This window comes from Rattus norvegicus, chromosome X (genome assembly GCF_021556685.1).
Source record: "Rattus norvegicus strain SHRSP/BbbUtx chromosome X, alternate assembly SHRSP_T2T, whole genome shotgun sequence".
Lineage (NCBI taxonomy): Eukaryota > Metazoa > Chordata > Mammalia > Rodentia > Muridae > Rattus > Rattus norvegicus.
In genome coordinates, this window is record NC_141554.1 from 41642501 (window position 1) to 41667629 (window position 25129).

The 25129-nt window shown below is 40.2% G+C and overlaps 1 protein-coding gene across 7 annotated transcripts in view; it reads left to right on the forward strand.

The window, feature by feature from the left end:
* The window catches only part of Ppef1 (protein phosphatase with EF-hand domain 1), a 153317-nt gene that overhangs the window by 22973 nt on the left and 105215 nt on the right, over window positions 1–25129 (forward strand). For 2 of the 7 annotated variants that reach the window (NM_001434223.1, NM_001034935.2), the window contains exons 1-2: window positions 2173–2330; window positions 15968–16066. The gene's annotated coding sequence lies outside the window, so the exon portion shown is untranslated. Of the gene's footprint in view, window positions 1–2172; window positions 2331–15670; window positions 15743–15967; window positions 16067–25129 lie in introns of those variants that run through there. The other 5 variants (XM_087600180.1, XM_087600181.1, NM_001434225.1 and 2 more) reach the window with 3 other exon arrangements.

The following is a 25129-nucleotide window of genomic DNA, read 5'->3' on the forward strand; positions in this document are numbered from 1 at the left end:
CATACACACACAGAAACACACACAGACACACACCCATACATACAAACACATACACACACCCATACACACACACAAAGATACACACACATACAGACACACAGACACACACACAGACACACACACATACATACACACATACACACACACAAAGATACACACACATACATACACACACAGACACACACACAGACACACATATAGACACACACATACACACATACACACACACAGACACACACACAGACACACACACATACATACACACATACACACACACAAAGATACACACACATACATACACACACAGACACACACACAGACACACATATAGACACACACATACACACATACACACACAGACACACACACAGACACACACACGTACATACACACACATACACACACATACATACACACACATACACACACATACACACATATACACACACAGACACACACATACAAACACACATACACACACACATACACACACACATAAACACACACACACACACAGACACACACATACATACATACACACACAGACACACACACATACATACACACACATACAAACACACATACACATACACACTCACATAAACACACACATACACACAGACACACACATACATACATACACACACATACACAGACACACATACACACACACAGACACACACATACAAACACACACAGACACACACATACACACACATACACACACATACACACAGACACACACAGACACACACACATACATACACACACCCAGACACACACACAGACACACACACATACATACACACACATACACACACATACACACACATACACACAGACACACACATACATACACACACAGACACACACACATACATACACACACTTACACACACATACACACACATACATACACACACAGAAACACACACAGACACACACATACATACAAACACATACACACACATACACACACATACACACATACATACACACACATACACACATACACACACATACACAAACATACATACACACCCACATACATACACACACATACACACATACATACATACACACACAGACACACACACATACATACACACACAGACACACATACATACATACACACACAGACACACACACGTACATACACACACATACACACACAGACACACACACATACATACACACACAGACACACACACATGCATACACACACAAACACACACATATACACACATACACACACAGAGACATACACACAGACACACACACAGACACACACACAGACACGCACACATACATACACACATACACACATACACACATACACACACAGACACACACATACACATACACATACACACACATACACACATACACACATATACACACACATACACACACATACACACACATATACACACATACACACACATACACACACATACACACACAGACACACACAGACACACACATACATACACACACACAGACACACACATACATACACACATACACACACATACACACACATACATACACATACAGACACACACAGACACACACACATACATACAAACACATACACACACATATACACACATACACACACATACACACACAGACACACACATACATACACACCCACATACACACATATACACACACATACATACACATACATACACACACATACATACACACACATACATACACACACAGACATACACATACATACAAACACATACACACAGACACACACACATATATACAAACACATACACACAGACACACACATACATACACACACACATACACACACATACACATAACCACACATACACACACACAGACACACACACATACACACACAGACACACACACATACACACACATACACACACATACATACACACACATACACACACATACATACACACACATACACACACACACACACAGACTACACACATGTTTTTCAGGAAGGTAATGATGACCAAAAGAAGCTTAAAGAACCTCTCTACAACCCCGAAGTTGTTCTCTCATCTGGGTTACATTGCCTATGTCTCATTGGCAGACACTGTCATATCTCTATCCTACATTGTGGGGTTGTCAAGACAACCTATTAAAGAGTCATTCTAGAATTTTGAACTGAAAGATTCCAGAGAAGGCTGGGAAAACCCAAGGCCTCTAAACGTGAAGATGGATTGTGTCCCTAGCCTGCAGGTCAGGCTGAATGATTCAGTCACCAGTAAAATGAAGAACTAGGAATCTACCTTCCTTGAGCCTGTGTGGAACATAAAACCTAGAGGGAACAAACGGTAAGAGCCTTTAGTGGACAGAAGCAGTGAGTGAGTAAGCACTGGCTAGGCAAGGGACCATCTGAGTCTTTAAGCTCCTTCCTCTCTTTTGGCCCAACTCTTGTGAACTTCCTGTTTTAGGTAGATGCTCTACTGTCTATGTATAGGGTAGAAATTGTGTTATTTTGATGGGATGGAAAAAGAGTATCAAACTAGCTACGAGGTTACAAAACTGATCTTGGGGAGGCTGTGGAACTTCTCTAGGCCTACTTTTTGAATGTTTTAAATTACGTGTGTGTGTGTGTGTGTGTGTGTGTGTGTGTGTGTGTGTGTGTGTGTAGGTCAAAGGACAACTTGTGGGAGTTGTCTCCTCCTTTGACCATGTGGATCTTGGGAATTAAACTCAGGTCATCAGGCTTGACAGCGTTTGCCTTTATGCACTGAGCAATCTCACCAGCTCTAGGCCTGTTTCTTCACTCTTCCAAATTGGAGACGTCTGAGGGCTTTCCTAAAGGAGTCTGAAGGAACAGAGTATCCTCACGTATCACAACTTCAAGAGGGTCTTGCAGTGCTAGTTGGGCATCTATGCTTAAGTGACTTCTGCCTTGTGCGTTCTCATGACAGGGACACACATTCCCATATAAGCTGTTTCACTTTTGTCTTGGAATGGCAGATTATAGCTCCCACAGAAGGAAAATGAGAAGAAATAGAGTTGCCATTGACTCATAATCTAGATGTCAAACTGAGATACGTGGAAAATGTAAGCACTTAAAGGATAAAGGAACAGATTGTAGCAATACTTAAAATATCATAGCTCTTTAAATAAGAAGCCGTTCTGATAAGCCTATTTGGAGTTCAGGCAAAATACCCGTGGACTCTGAAAATCGGAATTGTATGTTGCCAAGTACTGACTTCGGTGGTGAATTGTAGATAAAGGTATGTGTGACTCACACAGCACTAAGAACCTCCTTTGGTTGACATATACCCCACTGCCTCAGCTTCTTACTTTGCACATTGTTCTTTATTAGCCTCCGTGCCTCCTCCCCGTGGCCCCCACCTCTTGTCTCTTTCTGTCTCTCTCTGTCTGTCTCTCTGTCTCTCTGTCTCTGTCTCTCTCTCCTTCCCTCCCCCCATCTTAGTCCCCCAGTGCTTTACTTTTACCCCATTAAATCTTTCTTCTCCACCTTCCCGGCCATCTTATTTTCCCTAAGTATTTCAGCTGTTATCTGGAACTATGAGTTCCTTAATAAGATGTAGTTTATACCCTAGCCTTGAAACTAGGATTCTACTGCACAGGAACATTGGAACAATAGTCTTACTGGTACGCAGATCAGTTTTCTCCGCGATAAATATGCCTGTCTCCTTTGGCTTATGATTCTGCATCATAATACCCTATGACAATGCTGTTGTCTCAGACTGTAAGGCACAGGAAGACAGCGGCCATGTTTGCTTATTCACTATTGTACTCTCAGCACTTGGCACGTGGTAGACGCCTAGTGCTATTGGACAAATAATGAATCTTTGTCTTCCAAACTTGGAATTCTTCATGATGTTTCAGTCTTCCTTACCTCCCATCCCCACTTGTACACTTGTAGGGCTGGTTATATATAACTCTTACATTTGACCCCGCCATTCTCTTCGTGCCCACAGCTGTGGCTTTAATCCAGCCTTTATCAGTTATCTTCTGGATTATTACAGGAGCCTACTCATTGGTCTTCCTACCGCCAGCTTTCTCCCGGTTCAGCAGCAGCAGCTGACCCCCCGAGTGGTTGTCCTGAAGCTTGAATTTAATCAGATTACCTTCAGAATCCCCTTGACTTAAACAGAGTGCAATCTGGCAGGTTCAAAGTGAAACCAAACACTCTATTCAGGATTTTGAGAAAATGAAAATGACATTATTCCTTTGATTCTCGGATGCATTTTTTTCACATTTTAGTATCTCTGATTTGGGGATGTCTTTAAATTGATAGAATGTCATAATTTGTGACATAATTTGATTGCTGATGGCTTTCCTTCTTACTAGTATATAACATAGTGATGTGCCCTGTAATCTATGGCATCCTGATTGTGCTGAAATGTACTCGTGTGGGCATTTAAAAATAGAAGATTATGCATATTGAAGTTTGCTTAGCTCCACTTGAAAAATTGCATTAGGCAATACTGGGCCAGCATCCCTGGATGGTAGCCTGAGACAGACTTGTTGGCAAGTAGTGTCTGCCTTATTTAGATAAAAAATTCCCTGCCGGGTCTGTACTTTCTATCCAGGCTGTTATCTACTCCAGCCTCATTAAGCATCTAAAAATTACTTTTCCTGACCAGTAGGTTAAAGTCCGATCTTCGCTGTGACTTATAAGAATACTCACAGTTGTCACTAACTCGCTTGCCAGGTTAATGTCTCCACACTGTGTTCTATACACTTTTTATTCCTTAATCTCAGGAATTCAATGACTTACATATTGAAATGCTTTCATAACCCTTGGGATGCCTTTCCTCCCTTTTACGCTCCATGAAGCATTTCCTGGTTTTCCCAGGCATGGCTAATTTCTTTCTGGACTACAGTAGTATGTGGACATATCTCTAGGCTTACACCTCATTTTAAAAAAAATCGTGTGCCTGCCCATGTCCTGCTGTGAATATGTATGGGAGAGCACTCTAAATTGATTCATCATTGCTCCACTGTTTCATAGCTGGAACAGACTCAGCAAGTATCTGTTAAATGAAGAAAAGATGGATGGGCTGCACCTTTTGCGTGTTTTCCTCTTTGTTCTTGTTTTGCTTTGAAATTTTTAAAGATTTATTTACTTTGTTTTATGTGTACGACTATTCACCTGCATATGTGCATCTCACCTTGGTACCCTTGGAGGTCAGAAGAAGGCATAGGATTCCCTGGAGCCAGAGTTATATAGAGAGTTATGGGCTATTGTATAGGTGCTGGGAATTGAACCCAGGTTCTCTGGAAGAACAGCCAGTGCTCTAAACTACTGAGCTATCTCTATGGCTCATTAAAAAATCATTATGTAGTTGGGGTTCGGCTTAAACTCTTGATCTTCTTGTCCACATCCTCTAATTACTTAAATTACAGTTGTGTGGCACTCTGTCTGCCTGCTTTGGTTGTCTTCAGTATTTGCTATCTGAACCTGTGTACAGGTTTCTGTGTAAGCAATTTTATTTCTTTTTTTTTTTTTTTGGTTCTTTTTTTTGGAGCTGAGGACCGAACCCAGGGCCTTGCGCTTCCTAGGCAAGCGCTCTACCACTGAGCTAAATCCCCAACCCCAGCAATTTTATTTCTTTATGGAAACTGCTCTGGAGTATAGTTGTTGTCATATGCTTGGTAGGTATATGTCCAACTTTACAATACTGTAAGTATGTGGCCGAGCAAGTCATGGGTTTTGGGGTTTGTTTTGTGGTCTCTGTTTCAGTTCCTACTCTAAGTTTCTGCCTTGTTTTCCGTTTCTACCTTGGCTTCCTACTGTGATCCCGGCATGTAAGCTAAGTAAACCCTTTTCTCAAGTTGCTTTTGCTCATAGTGTTTATCACAGCAATAGAAAAGCTAACCAGGACACTACCCAATTCTTTTCGGAGTGATTATCCCATTTTGCATTTCTACCAGCAAGGTACTAAAGTTCTAGTTATTCACCATTCTAGCTAATTTTGGGCATTGTTAATATTTCTTCAAAAATAACTATACTAGTACAGGAATAGTATATCTCATTGGGCTTTAAATTTGAAGCTCTCATTTCTTGAAGCAAATCTGAAAGACCTGAGAGAGAAAACAAGGCAAACTCAGAGGCACTTCAGACTGACCTGTTGATTTAATCTACCTTTTGCTATTTAATTTCCAGAGTATTGCTATTTAATTTACATTATTTTTATGTAACAGGTTAACAATTTGGTGACATTGTTGGCTGGCTTTTATTAACTTAACACATAGACACATCTTGGAAGTGGGAATCTTTTTTAAAAAGATTTATTTATTTCATGTATATGAGTACACTGTCGCTGTCTTCAGACACACCAGAAGAGGGCATCAGATCCCATTACAGATGGTTGCGAGCCACCATGTGGTTGCTGGGAATTGAACTCAGGACCTCTGGACAAGCAGTCCTTAACTGCTGAGCCATCTCTCCAACCCCCCAGAAGTGGGAATCTTAATTGAGAAAATAACACCAATGTAAGGGTACTGAAAAATCACTGAAGGACGATCCCAGACTCAAGAATGCAAAGACAAAGAGCATTTATTCTGCAAAACCAAGCAGCAGGCAGGGGTCAATCATTCATCACAATAGTGATGACAGAGGAGTTGGCAGACCCCCTTTTATGCAGGACTAGGGAAATTTTCTAGAAGCATTAAGTAATCTCTAATGTGATTGGCAGGGGCTAAAGTGATGGCATTAGTACAATTTTGATTGGCTACTACGTTAGTTCTGCTATATTAGGGAGTGGGTTAGGTAACCTAAAATTCCATTGGTGGGTGCTGGGGAGGTCACATGGGTGTGTTTGTGACTGGATTGTCACAGGTGGTCAGTGGTCTGCATTCCTATGTCATGAATGTTTAACCACGAGATGAGATAGGGCTGCCCAGCACAGATGGCTCATCCTGAGATAAAATATTTCCACATTCTTATGCTTATCTCCAGGCTGTTCTTTGGGAGGGGGTTTTATGACCCTGTTCCTGGAATGTATGGTCTGTTCCTGGACCAGGTGACTTATGGCCTAGTTCCTGGGATTTATAGTCTCTTCCTGGAGCTGACGACTTATGGCCTAGTTCCTGGGACTGGTGACTTTCCTTTTGAAATCAGGCCTGGTCCTAAAATGGGACAAATGAGGTTTATGTCATCTTTTCACCATTATATTGGCTTGTAGGCAAGTCTATGGGAACATTTTCTTGATGGGTGGTTGATATGGTAGGGCCCAGACCTCTATGGATGGGGCCACCCACTCCAGCGTAGGTGGTCCTGGAGTATATAAAAAGCAGACTTAACAAGCCAAGGGAAACAGGTCAGTGAGCAGCACCTCTCCATGGCCTCTGCTTCAGTTCTTTCCTCCAGATTCCTGTCTTAGCTTCCCCTGGTGATGGATTGTAATCTGTAAACTGAAAGAAATCATTTCCTCCCCAATTTGCTTTTGGTCATGGCACCACAGCAGTAGAAATATAGTAAAGACAGTGATAAAAAATAACACATATTTATGATTGTACTGTTTCTGTGGGTTAGGACCCCAGCACAGCTTATCTGGTTCTCTACTTCAGGATATGGATGATCTATTGATCTATTGCAATCAAGGAGTTGGATAAGCCACAGTCATATGGAGGCTTGATTGAGGAAGGACTCACTTTCAAGAGCATGTGGTTATTGGCAAGTTTCAATCTCTTAGGATCTGCTTGAATTTACATCCTTTTCCTACCCTAAGATGGCATTGGCCATTGATGATAAAGCATGGTTTTTTTGGAGGTAACAGAAATAGATCTTGTTTGTTTTAGGCCCTCATGACAGGGCGTCCAAAATGGCAGTGATGATGGCCATATGTAGGTGGTGATCCAGGTTCCATCAGGGCCTGACTCTACTAGGAGACTTGGATTTGCTGAGATACAGACATCTGAAGCATCTTTTGGAAAACCCCTAATGGCTGGTTGAGCACTCTTGTCTACAACAGTCATACCTGAATGCTTCTGACCACTATTGACCATCTCTTTTGTCTGACAAGAGTTCCCATGCTAACCCACCTGGCTATTCTAACATCTGAAATCTTTCCCCAACACACACACAAACACACACACACACACACACACACACACACACACACACACACACATTGTCCTTGTATAAAGCAACAAGCTTTCCTAGTTGAGCACTGTCCTCTACTCAGGGAGGTCTAGGAGTTTGTTGTTTTGTTTTATTAAAGCTGCTATTTCTTTTCCAAGGAGTTTGGTAGTTTCATGTTCTCCCAATTATGATTTTCTGATCCAACCTGCTAGTCTGTGTCTTTTTAATGGGTAATTGAGATAGTTAATATTCAGAGTTACTGTTGAATGATGAGTGTTAGTTCTTACCACTTTGTTGATTTTTATGATGTTTACATTGACCTTGCTTTTTGCCTGTGACCCCTCACAAATGTTTCTCCTTTTCACACTAAAGTGTTCCTTCAATTATCTTTTGCAGGGCTGCCTTAGTGGTCATAAATTCCCTTAATCTGTTTTTATCATTGATTTTTTTATTTCTCCTTCAATTTAATGGCCAGTTTTGTTGGGTATAATAGTTTGGGTTGACACCTGTCTTTCAAAACTTGGATACTTTTCAGGCCCTTTGTTCTTTAAACATTTCTGTTAAATAATCACATTTTATCTGATGAGCCTGATTTTATACAAATGATTGAAATGTTCTTATAACTTTCAATATTCATTCTTTTTAAAACACAGGATAAACTTGGATCACTACTTAAATATGGCCATCATCACTGCCATTTTGGGTGCCCTGTCATGAGGGTCTAAACCAAACAAGAAATTTTAAAATATGTCATGATGTTGCTCATATGTTTGTGTATTTGATCCCCAGTTGGTAGAACTGTTTAGGAAGGGTTGAATGTAGCTTTGTTGGAAGGAGTGTGTCATTGGGCTTTGAGGTTTCAAAAGCCCAGGGCATTCCTCCTCCTCCTCTTCCTCCTCCTCCTCCTCCTCCCCCTCCTCCTCCTCCTCCTCCTCCTCTTCCTCCTCCCCCTCCCCCTCCTCCTCCTCCTCTTCCTTCTCTCTGTCTCTCTGTCTCTCTCTCTCCTTCCCTCCCTCCCTCCCTCCTTCCTTCTCTTCCTTCCTACTTGCTGATAAGAATATAAGCTTTCAGCTACAGTTACAGCACCATGCCTTCCTGATTTCTGCAATGTTTCCCACCTCTGAAACTGTGAGCCTCAACAAACACTTACCTGCATGAGTTGCCTTGGTCATGGTGTCTCTTTAAAGCAATAGAAAAATAACTAAGAAACATGAGAAATTTCTTTTCTGGTCCTGTCCATTTGGTGTTCTCTAGGTCTCTTATATGTAGATTGGCATCTCTTTTTCTAGGAATGGGAAATTTGACTTCCTTATTTCATTCATTGCTTTTATCTTCTTTGAGTTGTTTGAACACCATTATAAACATTCTTTTGAATTCTTTCTTTGGGAGTTCTTTGAAGTCCTTATTTGGGTCCATATTACGGGTTTACTAATTTTTGGAGGAGACATGTTTTCTTGGACAAGTTCTCATGTTGTTTCTGGTTTTGGACTGAGATTTGTGTGTTTAGAGTTATTTGGTTGAATGGGAATGTGGAGCTGGGTCTGATGGTCTTGGAACTATTAATCGTCAGTGTTAGGAACCAGGGAACTACAAAGGTGTGAACAATTTGTTCAGGGTTAAGGACTCATTTATAAATCAGCATCAGAAGCTGGGTAAGTAAGGAAAGTTTGGGTCTAGTAGTTTGGAACTGGGAGCCTTTACCTGTAGGCACTGGAAACTGTGCTGTCTGAGTAGTATGGGCTGAGTTGTTGGTCGAGGTGCCCATCTCTCTCTCTCTCTCTCTCTCTCTCTCTCTCTCTCTCTCTCTAGCCCAGTGGACCGAGAATGTAAAGTGAATGGTTATGATCTCAGGGTGAGGGCTTTACTTGTCAGTGACAGAGCTATTTTAATTACTTCATATGACTAGTCAAATCTGACTTCCTTTTTCTCTTTCTTGCTGTGATTTTTTTTCAGTGCCTAGAATTCATCCTTGGACATATGCTTGAGTCTTTTTATTTACTTAATTACAATATATTATATATACTATAATATTTGGTATTCCTTTTGTCTCTTCAAAAGAGAGCTCTTTTCATTTTTTTAATACCTGTTAGCCTATTTAACCCTGTTGCAGTAAACATTTCTTGGGGATGGACATGTGATGTAGACATATGTTTATTCACAGCTGAGGCTATGAAAGCTACATTATTGGATACATGGTTAATGTATGTGGAAATAGAAAACTTAGTCATGAAAGAAAATGGATAAAGATATGTTTTAATACTTTGTTTTCTACTGACAGATCTCTGTGCATTTGTTGGGGACCAGGCACCCCTATTTAGAAAACTACTAGGAGTCAAGAATATTGCTTAGGTGGGATTGCATGCTCCTGTGGTCCCAGAATTAGAAGGACAGTTACTACTTACTATAGTTGAGAGGCCTGCCCTATCTTTTCATCTCTTTGGTGCTATTGAACTTGAAGGCACCAGGGACCATGACATGAAAGACTCCTTAAACATTCCCAGTCTAGCAAATATGTGAATGTTGGTTATTCCCCAGTCTATTCAACATTGCTACTGTGCCTAGATTCTAGCATATTCCTTGGACTATGTCATGATTCATAAAAGCAGATATTAGAAGTACTATGTCTTGGCAGAAATTAGAGCTGTGGCCAGTTCCAAGAAGTGTGTGAAATAGGAGAGCTTTTTCTGCAATGTCATCTCTTGCCTGTATTGGTAGCCAACATTTTCCATTCTCTTCTGTCCTCTCGCAGTTTGTTGCTACCATCCAACTACACAAATATCCTAGTTTGGGGTTCCTCAGTAGCATAGCCCGAGACTAACATTTTAGAATAAGAGAATAAGAAAAGTGTGTGTGTGTGTGTGTGTGTGTGTGTGTGTGTGTGTGTGTTGTTTATTTTTGATAGGGATAGTCTTACTGTGTAGCCCTGGCTGTCCTGGAACTCTCAGGTAGACCAGGCTGGCTGTGAACTCACAGAGATCTGCCTGCTTTTGCCTCCCAAATTCTGGGATTGAAGTTTTGTATGTGTGTCACCATGCCTGACTAAGAAGTTTATTTGTATGATGAAGGCAAAGCCAGTAGAGGAGTGCGGAAGTGAGAAGGGGGAGACAGTGAAGGATGAGTCAGTTCCTCTTGAGGAGATGGATAGGACATCTTTGTCTATTATCATTAAGAATGCAGTTCATTCTGGTTTTGATTCCATATCCACATTGCATATCCTTGAAATGTGTTGTAGAATGCACATGTTTATGAGAACAACCAATCTTATCTCTACTTATTCTAAGTTCTGCTAAGTCATGTGTCACTTCCGTTAGAAAGCCTTCTCACATTCCCTTCTGTGGGCTCTTTGTGCCACATAGTACTTTGTATTTGTCCTATTAGAGATTCTATTACCATATTACTTTCATTTTTTATTGATGTAATATTGCTTTTGTGTCCAACACTATTAGAGGTACCTAGAGTATGTAGGACAACAATGGAAGATTTCCATTTGTAATTTAATGCCATTTCTCATCTACTTACATGTATGCTCCACCAAATACTCTATTTTATTTACTACTTGTCTCTTTCCTTCGGTGTAATAGAGTAAACTAGCTCTCTGTCTGTCTATCTGTCTTTTGAAACAGTCTCATGTAGTCCAGGCTTGATCAGGGACTCACTTTGCATACAGGAATGGCCTAGGATTACAGGTGTATCTTATCATACATATCCAGCTTTTCAACCTCTTTGTGTGCTTGAGTTGCTTTTAGTATCACTTCTATGAAATCTCTGTCAAAATTAAAGCTTGAAACTTTTGTTGTTATTCCAACAAGTTCTTCACATTTTCTTCTTAGGAATTTTATGGACACAGGTCTTTCATTTAAGACTTTACCCCATTTTGAGTTTATTTTATTTTTGCCTAGTATAAGGTAAAGATCCAATTTCATTCTTGTGCACATCCAGTCTCCCCATCAGTGATTAATCGGAGACTATCAATTTTTTGTTGTTGTGTTTTGAGACGAGTTCTCATTATGTAGCCTTTGCTAGCCTAGAACTAACTATGTAGAACAGTCTGGCCTTAAACCCACAGATATTTGCCTATCTCTGCTTCCCAAATGCTGGGATCAAGGGTATGCACCACCAAGCCTCCACCAAGCCTGGTTCACTGTCAAGTTAAAATGATACCATTGCTTGATGGACTAATCTTTATTAGTGATTTACTTTCAGATCTTCAAAGATATCATTCCACACTTTCTGGATTTGGGATTTTGTGATGAAAGGTCAGATGTTTCTCTGCTTGCTTTTTATGAGTTTGGGCTTTTCTTTTGTGGCTTTTAACGGATTTTTGTTGTGTTATCTTGACACTATGACAATAATATATTACAGATAATGTGCTTGTTTGGTATGTTGGAGAAGGAATCTTAATTGAGAAATGCCTCAATGCTTGGTTTGTCAGTGAGTGTGTGGTGGGTATGTTCTAGATTAGTGATTGATGTGGGATGGGCCAGCCCACTGTGGGTGATACTACCCCTCAGCAAATGGTACTGAGTTGTATAAGAAAGGAGAATAAATAAACTCTGAAGAGCTAGCAATTTTCTCTATTGAAGTATTAATGTAACATTTCTCTGCCATTGCCTTTTATTTCTAATATTCATTTTTACAGTGATGATTCCCATTACAAGTTTGTTTGACTGAGTTTTAATTTTCATTATCTACTTTCAATCTCTTTTCCCTTGCTGAAATTTTCATCATTGTTTCTCTTTTTCTTTTAGTTACTTCTAATTTCATTTTCTTAGTATCTTAGTTACTTTTCTACTAATGTGATAAAACACCACGACTAAGAAAACATTTAATTGGGCTTACAATTTTAGAAATTTATAGCCCATGTTGGCAGACCAAAAGAAGGGCAGCGATGAGAACTCACACCTTGATCCACAATCATGAAGCAGAAAGAGAACACTGGGAATTGAGCCGGTCTTTTGAAATCTTGAGGCCCAATCCCAGGGACATATCTCCTCCAAAAACCCACATCTCTTATTTTTCCCAAACTGTTCTATCAACTTGAGACCAAGCATTTCAAACTTAGGAGTCCATGGAGGTCATTTTAATGCAAAACACCACATTTGCTGACTTGTCTGGAATTTACATCCATGTCTTGAATTGTCTTCTTTACCTCATCTACTCATTTGTTTCCTCTTTGAAACAATTTTTAACAGTTTTTTCCTGTAACTTTGTCCTGGAATTCATTATTTAGACCAGGGTAGCCTTGAACTCACAGAGATCTGCCTGCCTCTGCTGACAAAGCTCTGATATTAAAGGTGTGTGCCACCACGGTCAGCATCACTGATAACATAAAGCAGACCTTTGAATGTTTTGTTCAGTATGTCAGCCATCTCAGTATCTTTGCATTCAATAATAATTTCTTGGAGGTGTTAGGCTGCATACTTTTTCTTATTATATTTGTGTTTTTATTTATGCATGTGTTAGTTTGGATATTTTATCCAGCTTTCTTTGGAAACAGTACTAGTGAAAAGCCTAGAAATTTCTTTTTCCCTACCATGATTGAGATTAGATCTAGATACCAATAAATGCCAAGGAAACATTCGACTCCTGAGTTCTATCCCCAGCCATCTTGAGACAGGATCTCAGTAAGTTGCCCAGGTTAGCCTTCAGCTCACCCTGCAGGCCTGACAGACTTTGCCCTTGTGATTCTCTTACTTCAGCCTACAAACATTGCTGGAAATACAGGTTTGTGCCGTGAGGCCTGACTAGCAACGGACTCTCTCTTATTTTAATTGAAAATTAAAATATAATTATATAAGTTTCTTCCTTCCACTTTCTCCCTCTAAGCCTTCTCATTTTCCCTCTCCAGTTCCTCTCAAATTCATTGCCTCCTTTTCTTTGATTATTTTGTTACATATGTGTGTGGTATACACATATATGTATATGTGCATGAAGGAGTAATCTGCAGTTCCACTTGGAGAGACGGCAAGCTGTCTTTCTACGAGGTTTCTGTGCCCCCACCCTTGAACAGCTACACTGGGAGCCACGTGATGGTTACTCATCTTCACATTCCGTTTCTCTACGCTCTTCAGCTATCCTAATTAGCACCTATTCTTTGTAATCCTGACTCTGCTCATTCACTTGTTACATGGACACAGCTTCTGACCTATTATCCTACCTGAGAAGTCATCCTGTGTTTTTTTTTATTATTATATTAAGGGTATATAGTCAATCTAATTCATGGCCCAGAGGCTGGCTGTTAAAATAACTATCTGAGTTCTTTTCCTTCTTTCCGTGATTAAACAAATAATTACTGAGTACCTCTTGTGTATCCAAGGCTAGGGATGCCAAGAGGACTAGCATGAGTCCTTTCTCTTTGGGGTCTAATTTGTAAAAGGACAAATTAGAGCACACTTTGGGAAGCTCTGTGATTGGACACGCCCATGGCTTTGCCAGCCAGGAGTCAGGATGACTAATTCCCCTTCGGTGATTCAGAAAAGGCTTCACACAGAGGAGATGACATTTGAACAATGGCATCTAGACATAGCCATCATTTAATCACTGTGGATTGAACAGGCACTTGGCTGGAAAGCTAGCCATGTAGCTACATGGGCCACAGTTTTGGGGGGAGCCTGGGTAATTATGCTATCGTTTACAATGTGTATGGCAGCCTTATCAACTCATAGCCTCAGTGATCCTGCCAGGAAAACCTGTATGGATGAAGTGCCTCATAATGAGACTCTCTGGTAATATTAAATATGCTAATAAAATACAGAAACTTCAAACTGCCTTCCCAGTTATTTTTAAAGTGACTCCATTAGATTAAATAGCAAACTAGTCACTATTTTGTTAGAGCTCCTGTGGTTCTCAATTGTAGAAGGATATTGGTCTAAAGAGCGGTTTAGGTAGGGTTATGAAATGGTTATGGTTAGAGGAAATGGAAATGGTTATGTCAATCTTAGTGCCAAAGCCTAAAGACAGTTAAGGAGTGAAAACATATGGAGGGAACCACCTAGCGAGAGATTGAGAGAAAAATTGCTGGCAGTTAGCTAATAGCCAGCATGTATCTCTGGGAATATGGGCCTAGGATTGTTCCAGAAGGTAGATGAGCTGCTGCCATTGGCATCAGCTAATGGTATTGTTGCTTTGAATTTTCACATGTGCCTCCTTCCTCTTCCTTCTAAAACCCTGCAGAACTACTGGTTAACTTTCTGTTTCCTTTTTTGACAATAAGGATGCTGAGTCTCTTTCACAGATAGGATCTCCCTCAAAGAGTTAATTGAACTGCTGAAACAATATCACTGTCACACAAAATAGCTTTAACAGTGTTGTCAGATGCATTTCCTTTAAACAGATGTCTTTTTAGTCTTAAAGAATATTTTCCTACTTCTTTCTCTTAATTATACACAAATCATGTTGTTGCCTTCTTAAAATCACCTTCATTTTGACCCAAAGGATGATTTTTCTACCGTTATTTACTGCATTTCTCTTTTCTATTTCATACTGATGAGGCTTGTCTTTGCAAGCAGCAGTCTGGTCCTGCCTGGATGGAGTATGGTCCCTTTGGAAGCAGTCATGTGACCACTGAGATTGCAGCCCGTTACTTGAGCACACTCCTTTATATCCAGGCTGGGTACAGAAGGGTTGTGGCAGACAGCCACGCCTTAGAGGCTCCATCAGCTTCTCCAGGATGTGTGTATCCCACTGTGCCTTCCATATTGAAAGGCACAGTTGCTTGGCACTGTTCTATCTATTGCTCTCTCTCTCTCTCTCTCTCTCTCTCTCTCTCTGTGTGTGTGTGTGTGTGTGTGTGTTTATTTAAGCAAGAACTTCACTTCAAAGATGTGAAATGTGGTTTTGTGTGGGTATGTGTTAGGGGTGTTCCAGACAGTACTGAAACTCCTGCTTTCCTTTCAGACCTCTGAATTCTTCCACACCAAGGCTTTTCTCATCTTTGTTTCTCCCAAAACACCTGGAGTGAGGAAAATCTCTGCACTGGCCGAGCAGAAGGCACAGGTAACAGTTTTGTTTGTACTTAGGAATTATGAGTCAGCAAAATCATATGCTATAAGCATACCTCATATGGAAAGAGGGAATATACTTCCTAAAGTATATTTCATTTCTCAGAATGCCTTTTTGGGTCAGCATTGGTGTTTGTAAAGCAGGTGGCATCATTTAAAAAGAGTGTGCAGATGACTTTGCACTCTAAAGAGTTGTAGCCTATTCCCAATGAGTTTGATATTTGGAAAGAACTCTATAGTTTCCTTGGGTGAGGGCTAAGAAATGAGGACAGTGGTACTTAGAGAAACTCCTCAAGGCAAGTACCTCATGGACTGTTTTCCACATTGCTGTATGTAATTTCCTATTTAGAATTTTCTCTTTCTCTCCTTTGGCCTCATATAATCTTAGAAGACCATCACCTTTCTATCTGCATGCAAGAATTAGTACTATTTCCTTAAAGTGGTGAAGATTTTTGTTTACTGATTTAATTCTTATATAGAATGATAGACCAGATCCTGAAAGACTCAGCTAGGCTTTTGGTGGGTAGGTGCTTTCCTTCTTTTGTTTGTTTTCCAGACACAGGCTGGCTCTATAACTCAGACTGGCCTGGAACTTAAAGTGATTCTCTGGAATACAGGGATTACAATGTGAACCACCATTTCCAGTTTAGGTCTATCTCTGCCCCTCCACCCCCAACCCCGCATGCTCCCTGCCCACCCATTTGCCATAGTTTATATATTCCAGACTGGCTTTAAATATACTGTATAATGCAAGCTGTTTTCAAACTACCGATCTTCCTGCATCCACCTCCCAAGTGCCAGGAACATAGGCATGGGGTCACCATGCCCAGCTACCATTCTTTGTTTTTCATTTTTAGACTAGTATTTTTAAACGTTTTTATTATTTTGGATTTTTTTATTTATATTTAAAATGTCATTCCCTTTCCCAGTTTCCTGTCCAAAGCCCCCTATCCCACCCCCCTCCCCTTTTTCTACAAGGGTGTTCCCCGTCCTCAAACACCCCCTTCCCACCTCCCTGCCCTGATATTCCCTTACACTGCAGGTCCAGCCTTGGCAGGACCAAGGGCTTCTCCTCCCATTGGTGCCCAACAAGGCCATCCTCTGCTACATATGCAGCTGGAGCCATGGGTCTGTCCATGTGTACTCTTTGGGTAGTGGTTTAGTCCCTGGGAGCTCTGGTTGGTTGATATTGTTGTTCAACTCAGCTCCTTCAATCCTTTCTCTAACTCCTCCAATGGGGACTCCATTCTCAGTTTAATGGTTTGCTGCTAGCATTCTTCTCTGTATTTGTCATGTTCTGGCAGAGCCTCTCAGGAGACGGCTATATCAGACTCATGTCAACATGCACTTCTTGGCTTCATCAATATTATCTAATTTTGGTGGAGATAGATACATATATATATATATATATATATATATATATATATATATATATATATATATATCTCCAGGAACACCAGGTGGGGTAGGCTCTGAATGGCCATTCCTTCAGTCTCTGCTCCAAACTTTGTCTCCATATCTCTTCTTATGAGTGTTTTTGTTACTCCTTTTAATAAGGAGTGAAGCATCCACACTATGGTCGTCCATCTTTTTGAGCTTCATGTGGTCTGTGGATTGTACCTTGTGTAATTTGAGCTTTTGGGCTAATATCCACTTATCAGTGAGGGCATATCATGTGTGCTTTGAACTTTAGTAAGGTTTCTTTCATGAATGTAGGTGCCCTTGCATTTGGAGCATAGATATTCAGGATTAAGAGTTCATCTTGGTGGATTTTTCCTTTGATGAATACCAAGTGTCCTTCTTTATCTTTTTTGATAACTTTTGGTTGAAAGTTGATTTTATTCAATATTAGAACGACTACTCCAGCTTGGTTCTTGGGACCATTTTCTTGGAAAAATTTTTCCAGCCTTTTACTCTGAGGTAGTGTCTGTCTTTTTCACTGAGGTGTGTTTCCTGTATGCAGCAAATTGCTGGGTCCTCTTTCCATATCCAGTCTGTTCATCTGTCTTTTTATTAGGGAAATGAGTCTATTGATGTTAAGAGATATTTAGGAATAGTGATTATTGTTTCCTGTTTTTTTTTTAGATGTGGAATTATGTTTGTGTTTCTCTCTTCTTTTGGTTTCATTGCAAGGAGATTACTTTCTTGCATCTTCTAGGGTGTAGTTTCCCTCCTTGTGTTAGAGCTTTCCATCTATTATCCTTTGTAGGGCTGGATTTGTGGAAAAATATTGTGTAAATTTGGTTTTGTCCTGGAATATCTTGGTTTCTTGATCTATGTTAATTGAGAGTTTTGCTGGATCCAATAACCTGGGCTGGCATTTGTGTTCTCTTAGGGTCTGTATGACATCTGTCCAGGCTCGTCTGGCTTTCATAGTCTCTGGTGAGAAGTCTGATGTAATTCTGATTGGTCTGCCTTTATATGTCACTTGACCTTTTCCCTTACTGCTTTTAATATTCTTTCTTTGTTTTGTGCATTTGTTGTTCTGACTATTATGTGACAGGAGGAGTATCTTTTCTGGTCCAATCTATTTGGAGTTCTGTAGGCTTCTTGTATGTTCATGGGCATCTTTTTCTTTAGGTTAGAGAAGTTTTCTTCTATGATTTTGTTGAAGATATTTACTGGCCCTTTAAGTTGGGAGTCTTCAATCTCTTCTATACCTATTATTCTTAGGTTTGATCTTCTCATTGTGTCCTGGATTTCCTTGATGTTTTTGGTTAGGAACTTTTTGTGTTTTACATTTTCTTTGACAGTTGTGTGAATGTTTTCTATAGTATCTTCTGTCCCTGAGATTCTCTCTTCTATCTCTTGTATTCTGTTGGTGACGCTTGCATCTATGTCTCCTGATCTCTTTCCTAGGTTTTCTATCTCAAGGGTTGTCTTTCTTTGTGCTTTCCTTATTGTTTCTATTTCTATTTTAAAATCCTGGATGGTTTTGTCCAATTCCTCCAGCTGTTTGGTTGTGTTGTCCTGTAATTCTTTAAGGGATTTTTGTGTTTCCTGTTTAAGGACTTCTACGTGTTTATCTGTGTTGTCCTATATTATTTCTTTAAAGGAGTTATTTATGTCCTTCTTAAAGTCCTCTGTCATCATCATGACATGTGATTTTTAAATCCAAATCTTACTTTTCTGGTGTGTTGGGATATCCAGTATTTGCTTTGATGGGAGAACTGGCTTCTGATGATGCCAAGTAATCTTGGTTTCTGTTGCTTAGGTTTTTGTGCTTGTCTTGCTGTCTCTGACAGTGGCTTGACCTACTGTAAGCCTGTGTGTCAGCACTCCTGTAGACCTGTTTTCTTTCAGCTGGATCTGGGAACAGAGAGCTGCTTCTGGGTATGTGTGACCAGAAGCCTCCAGGCAGGTCACTTGGAGCAGAAGAGTTGGTCTTATCTGTGCTGTCAGGTGTGTTAGCTCTCCAAGCAACTGACTTTTAGCTCTGGGCTGAGGCAGAAACCGTAAGGGTCCTGCCCCTGTCTGCTCTTAATATTCCTGTGCCCAGAAGGCACAGAGGGCACTAGGCAGGTTCCTCTTCAGCCAGGAATGTGAGCAGAAGTCGTGGTCTCCCCTGAGCTCTCAGAATTGTTCGAACTTCTGAGAATTCAGCTCTCTCCTCCTCGGGATTTGGGTGCAGGGAGCTGTGGGACCGTTTCATTTCACTTCTAGGCACAGGCAGAAACCAGAAGGTTCCTCCTGCTGACTGCTCCTATATTCCTGTATCCAGAGGGCACTGCATAGGTTCCTCTTGGGCCAGGAATTTGAGCAGAAGTTCCAGCTACAGTTCTTTAATGATTCACAAGTGGTTTTAGTTTTGCCACTAATAACCTCTGCCAAGCAATATATTCATTTTATGAGCTTTATTTTCTTCATAAAGTGGAGTGATGATGATACTACCTTGAAGATGTGCTCTGAAAATTCACCAGAATACTCTAAATATAAGGTACCTACTGGGTGAGTAAATAACCCTTAATAAACAGTAGTGATATTAGCTATGATCTTTACTGTTGGCATCCTTTCTGATCATAGTGCCCTGGTGGTGACTAGGGAGCCCATTTCTTTGTGAATCTTCAGTTATCCCAGATTCTTTGGATACTCATGAGAGTTTAGCCTCAGAGAAACCCCAGAGAAAATATTCTGAAGGAAGTGAGTTGAGCAAACACCACGGTACCTGTTATATACAACCCTTCCTGACCTTATTCCCATTAAGAAGGGGCTGTTCTCTGTTCATGCTGGTTTTGTTTTTGGCAAGGTCTTCCCTAAGTACTGAGTACAAGCCTTTTAGGTATGTGCCATTATTACCAGTTATTTTTACACATAATAGAAGTATAGAAGTATTAAAGACAAACTGAATTCAAATTCTAGTTTGTCTCACTTCAAAAGCAAGGCTCCACTGGGCCACCATTAAGCACTTAGGAGCAACAATTGTTTATGAGATGCTTTGCCTCAAAAGAGTCCCTTGCTTGGCAGTTTTGGAAAATAGTGATAGTGTTTCATAATGCTTATTATTGTTGACAAGTCCTACAGTAAGGAGCCTGTTCTACCCCACCTCTCCTGAACTTCTCAGATGGTGGAATATTTGCCCTACCCGTAGCTCTAAAATCATAAATGATACAGACAGACAAAAAACTTTGGAAAGCCAGTCCAAACTGCTGCCTGGTTGTAATAACTTGGATGTATCAACAGATACTTTCTGGCACTTTCCACTAGTTGATATAGTTTCCAGTAGTTCACATAGTTTCCTTAATTTTTTTCTACCTTTTCATCTGGTGGGATCGAGGAAGGATCACAACATCAGTCTTCTATGCCTCTCTCTTTGTCCATTTAAGACCCTGGACATAGGCAAATGGTATATATTCTACTGTAGGTAGGAGAGAGTTGGGGAAAGGCCATATTTAGTGCAGTTGTCTAGGGGTTTCTCTACCCCACCTATCTCTCTTAAGTATATTTAGGCCACAGACAGCAGGCTAGAGAAACTCTTTTTCAGTAAGTGTCAATAAAAATGGAGAAAATGAGAGCCTGGTAAGTACCACCTCTCTTTCTTCTGGGTGAGTGTCTGCATATTTCATGTAGAATGAAATATACCTTCCTGCCAGGTTCCCATTAAGGTGGCAAGGAGGGACTTGACCACAGGGGACTGACTTTGGGTTCCAGATTTCACTTCTATAGGCCCAGAGCTTGAGTAGCAATTTTTTTTTTATCAAAATCAGCACGATTAGGGAAAGCTAACCTTCTGACATGGGGAGTTACATAACTGAAATCAAAAGCATTGTCATAAGTGGACTCATGGTCAGGGTGGCTGAGCCAAGATGTGGGCGTTAAATGGAGAGACACTTTGCAATAAGGATAATGGGAAGAATGAGTTAAGAACAAGGAGAGACTGAGCTAGCATTTGCAAAGGGCTGGAGGTGAACCTGACTCCAGGGGCCATCTTTTGTTCTTTCCACATATTTTCAGCCTTGCCATTAGAGTGGTGAGGGTGAAAAGAATGAACAGTATCGAACATTCTGACCCTCCAGACCTCCCCAAAATAAATAAGACAAACCTTCTACTAGATTGCTCATGAGTGCCTGATGACTCACTGGTTCCTGTTTGTTGTTTAAAACCATCCTTCGGATGGTTTTAGAGAAAATCTCATGATACAAGATGCCCTCCTAAGTGTGTATGTGTGTCCCCTCAACCAGGGCATTTGTGGGGCTTTAGGAAGCCCTGAGAAATTCCCTCCTCACCTAGAAGCTCAGAGCTCCTGTGGGACTCTGTTCTTCAGACTTCATTAGTGCACTAAGTGTTCTGCTAATGCTGACAGAGGATGGGGATAGAAGCTTAGGCTTTACTAAGGAGTGGAAAATCTCTAAATCACCTCTATCAGCTTTGCAGGCAGAGGTGTCCTCAAATGCACACAGACATGGCTCACAAATCACTTCCCACTCTGCTTCAAGGTCTAAGTTGGGCAGCTTGAGACAATGGTCCCAATGTTTAACCAGCTCATGCTTTGGTGACCACTAAACAGAACTCCTTTGTTTCTGTATTCCTCCTCCCTTCCTTTTACCCTCTGTCCATTAATGGAGAGAGAATAATAGATTTGAAATAATTTAATAATTAATAGCACAAAATTCTAATAGTCAATTACCATTTCTGACAACCAAATAATTCCAGAACAATTATCATTTCTTTTCCTCATGATTTTAAAATACACTTTAACAAAGGATAGATAAGCACTACCCACTTCTACTTTAATAAAAGGCTTTTATATTATCAAAATAGCACATGTCTCTATATAAATGATGCAATAATAATGATTTTTAGTAATTAATTTTTAAGGAACATTGGCTTAGAAATATTTTTTATCTTTTCAGCATTTAGCGAACATATTCTATTGAATGCATTGTACAGGTTCCTGAGATTCGAGGGGTATTCACAAGAAAAGTTACAAGCATCAAGCTCACAGTGTAACAGAAATGAGCTAAAGTTTCATGTTTTTAAGTTCCCAGTGAAATTTTTTATTTTATTTTTTTTTTGAGCCAAGCTCTTCCTATGTATTTTAGGATGGCCCCAAAGTCTTATTTTTACAAATTAATGAAATTTTTTCTTTCACAAGTTTGTTTTTTTAAAAAAAATACATTTATTTATTTTGTGGAACTGTATGACACCCATTACAACATGTGGGCGGAGGTCAGAATATAATATTGTGAAATTTGTTCTTTTCTCCCACTGTGTGGGTCCCAGTGATTGAACTTAGGTCATTGTCATCAGGCTTGGTGGCAAGTGCCTTTACCCATTGTGCCATCTTTCCAGGCCTCCCCACTTCATATATGTGTGTAGTACATCCTGATTACTCACACCCTCACTTTCTCTTACCTTCCCACCCCTGTAAATTACTTTCTCCCTATTGGTCTCTTTTCCGTGTTCATGTCTTTTTGTTTTGTTTTGTGACCCACTTAGTTTAGCCAGGGCCATTGTAATTGCATGGAATTATCTAATGCAGCCCAATGGGTTTACTGGACAGTACCAACTGAAGACTATGACTGACCTCATTCATAAGACTTCAGTAGCCAGTAGTTCAGTATTGGGGAATAAGGCTCTGTGTGCCCATCCTCCATCTGTGACTGGGTATTGACAGGTTTAGTTCTATCCAGCACCTTAAACTCTTGAGTGCTGAGATTATAGGCATGTGTTACAGTGTCCAGCTTTCCAATAATCTTGTGTATGTAATTTAGTTGTATGATGAATTAACTTTGAGGAGGCTGAGAACCAATTATCGTTTATAACTGCTTTATTATTTTTTTTCTGGCAAAAGAAAATCAGGATTGAACCATATCACTTCCTGTTATCTAGTGTTTTTTGACTACTCAAGACTCAACTGTTTAAAATTTTAAAACTTTTTTTTACGTGCGTGTGTGCTTTGCCTACATGTATGTCTGTACACCATGTGTGTCTGGTACCTATGGAGGACAGAAGAGGGTATTGCCTTCCCAGATACTGGAGTTAAAGATGATTGTGAACCAACATGTGGGTGCGGGGAATAGAACTAGAATATCCTGGAGGAGCAGGCAGTATACCTAACATCGGAGCCATCTCTCCCACTGCTCAAGGTCCTACTCTTATAATTCATAAAGCGGGATGGAAGAAAGTAGAATACAGAAGGAGTAAAACCGAAGAAAACATGGATACTATGGGAAGATGGTAATTTTTTTTTTGACCTGAAATATATGGATGGCCTGTATCTATGTTCCCTTTAGGGTTAACATTTATTTCATTTTACACTTTTGGGGATTGAATCAAAGGTTCTTGGACATGCTAGGAAAGTGCTCTACCACTCAGCTACACCCCACCCCCACCAGCCCATAGTTGTGTTTCAATGCAGATTCCAAGACCCTAGGTTTAAAGAGATGTCTAGTTTTATTGATGGATACAGTCTAGGAATCTGCATTTTTTTAACCCTCTCCCCCACTGGAAAGCACTGACTTGGAAAATGCTGATGGGTCTAGAATAATTACTTCCGGGGAACAAAGAACTTGCTCGTCCATAGATATACCACAAATGGCCTTTGAGAAATTCCTGAGAGTGCGAATGGTGCTCTAATTTAATAAGTAAGAAAGATGCCCCAAATTAAAGGTTTGTAGTTGAGACTGGAACAATTCAGCTTCAAATAGAAGGATTGAACAGCATGCATTTGCTAACGTGTTCTCTAGTAGAGACTGTCAGCCTTTGTGGCCTATTAGAATTTTTTTGAAAACTGTAACAGCATCTTTAGTGTAGTATATTATTTTATTATTTGTGTGTGTGTGTGTGTGTGTGTGTGTGTGTGTGTGTGTGTGTATGCAAGTAAGGTATGTGTGCATGTGTGTTCATGTAGGTGCATTGTATGTACTATGTAAGCCAAAGATTAACTTTGTGTATTATTTCTCAGAAGCTGTCCACATTCGTTATTTTGTTGTTGATGTTGTTGTTGTTGTTGTTGTTGTTCTTGTTCTTGTTGTTGCTGCATTGTATTTTTGTTTCATTTTGAGACAAGGTCTCTCATGGGCCTAGAAATCCTTGGTTAGGCTAGGCTGGCTGGTCACTGAGACATAGGGATCTGTCCAGTTTTTGCTTCCTCATTGCTTGCATTGCAAGTGTGCACTACCGTGCCTGTTTTGTTTCATTTGATTCGTTGGTTTTGTTTTGGTTTTGCTGTGTTTTTTTTTAACTGGATACTGGAGATAAACTCGGGTTTCTTACGCTTGTCCAGCAAGCACATTACTGACTGTGCCGTCCTGGTTCCCACAGCTGATGCTTAGTCACGATCGAGTAGCAATTACAGGAGAAGCTCAAGGGGTAGGACTTGGGCATTGAGTCTTTTTTAAACTCCCATAGACTCTGATTTAATGGTTCAAGCTGAGCATTGGGAGTTTTTAAAATTCCTCAGATAATTCTAATTACTAACAAATTTTGACAACTGTAGGTCTATATGACACTAAGCAAGTTGCTTAACTTCCTTGACTCTGTATACATATTAATTTTAAAGGTCTTTCACACCTCTAAATGTTTGTAATTCCTTTATTCAAATCTTGCCAAACTGACT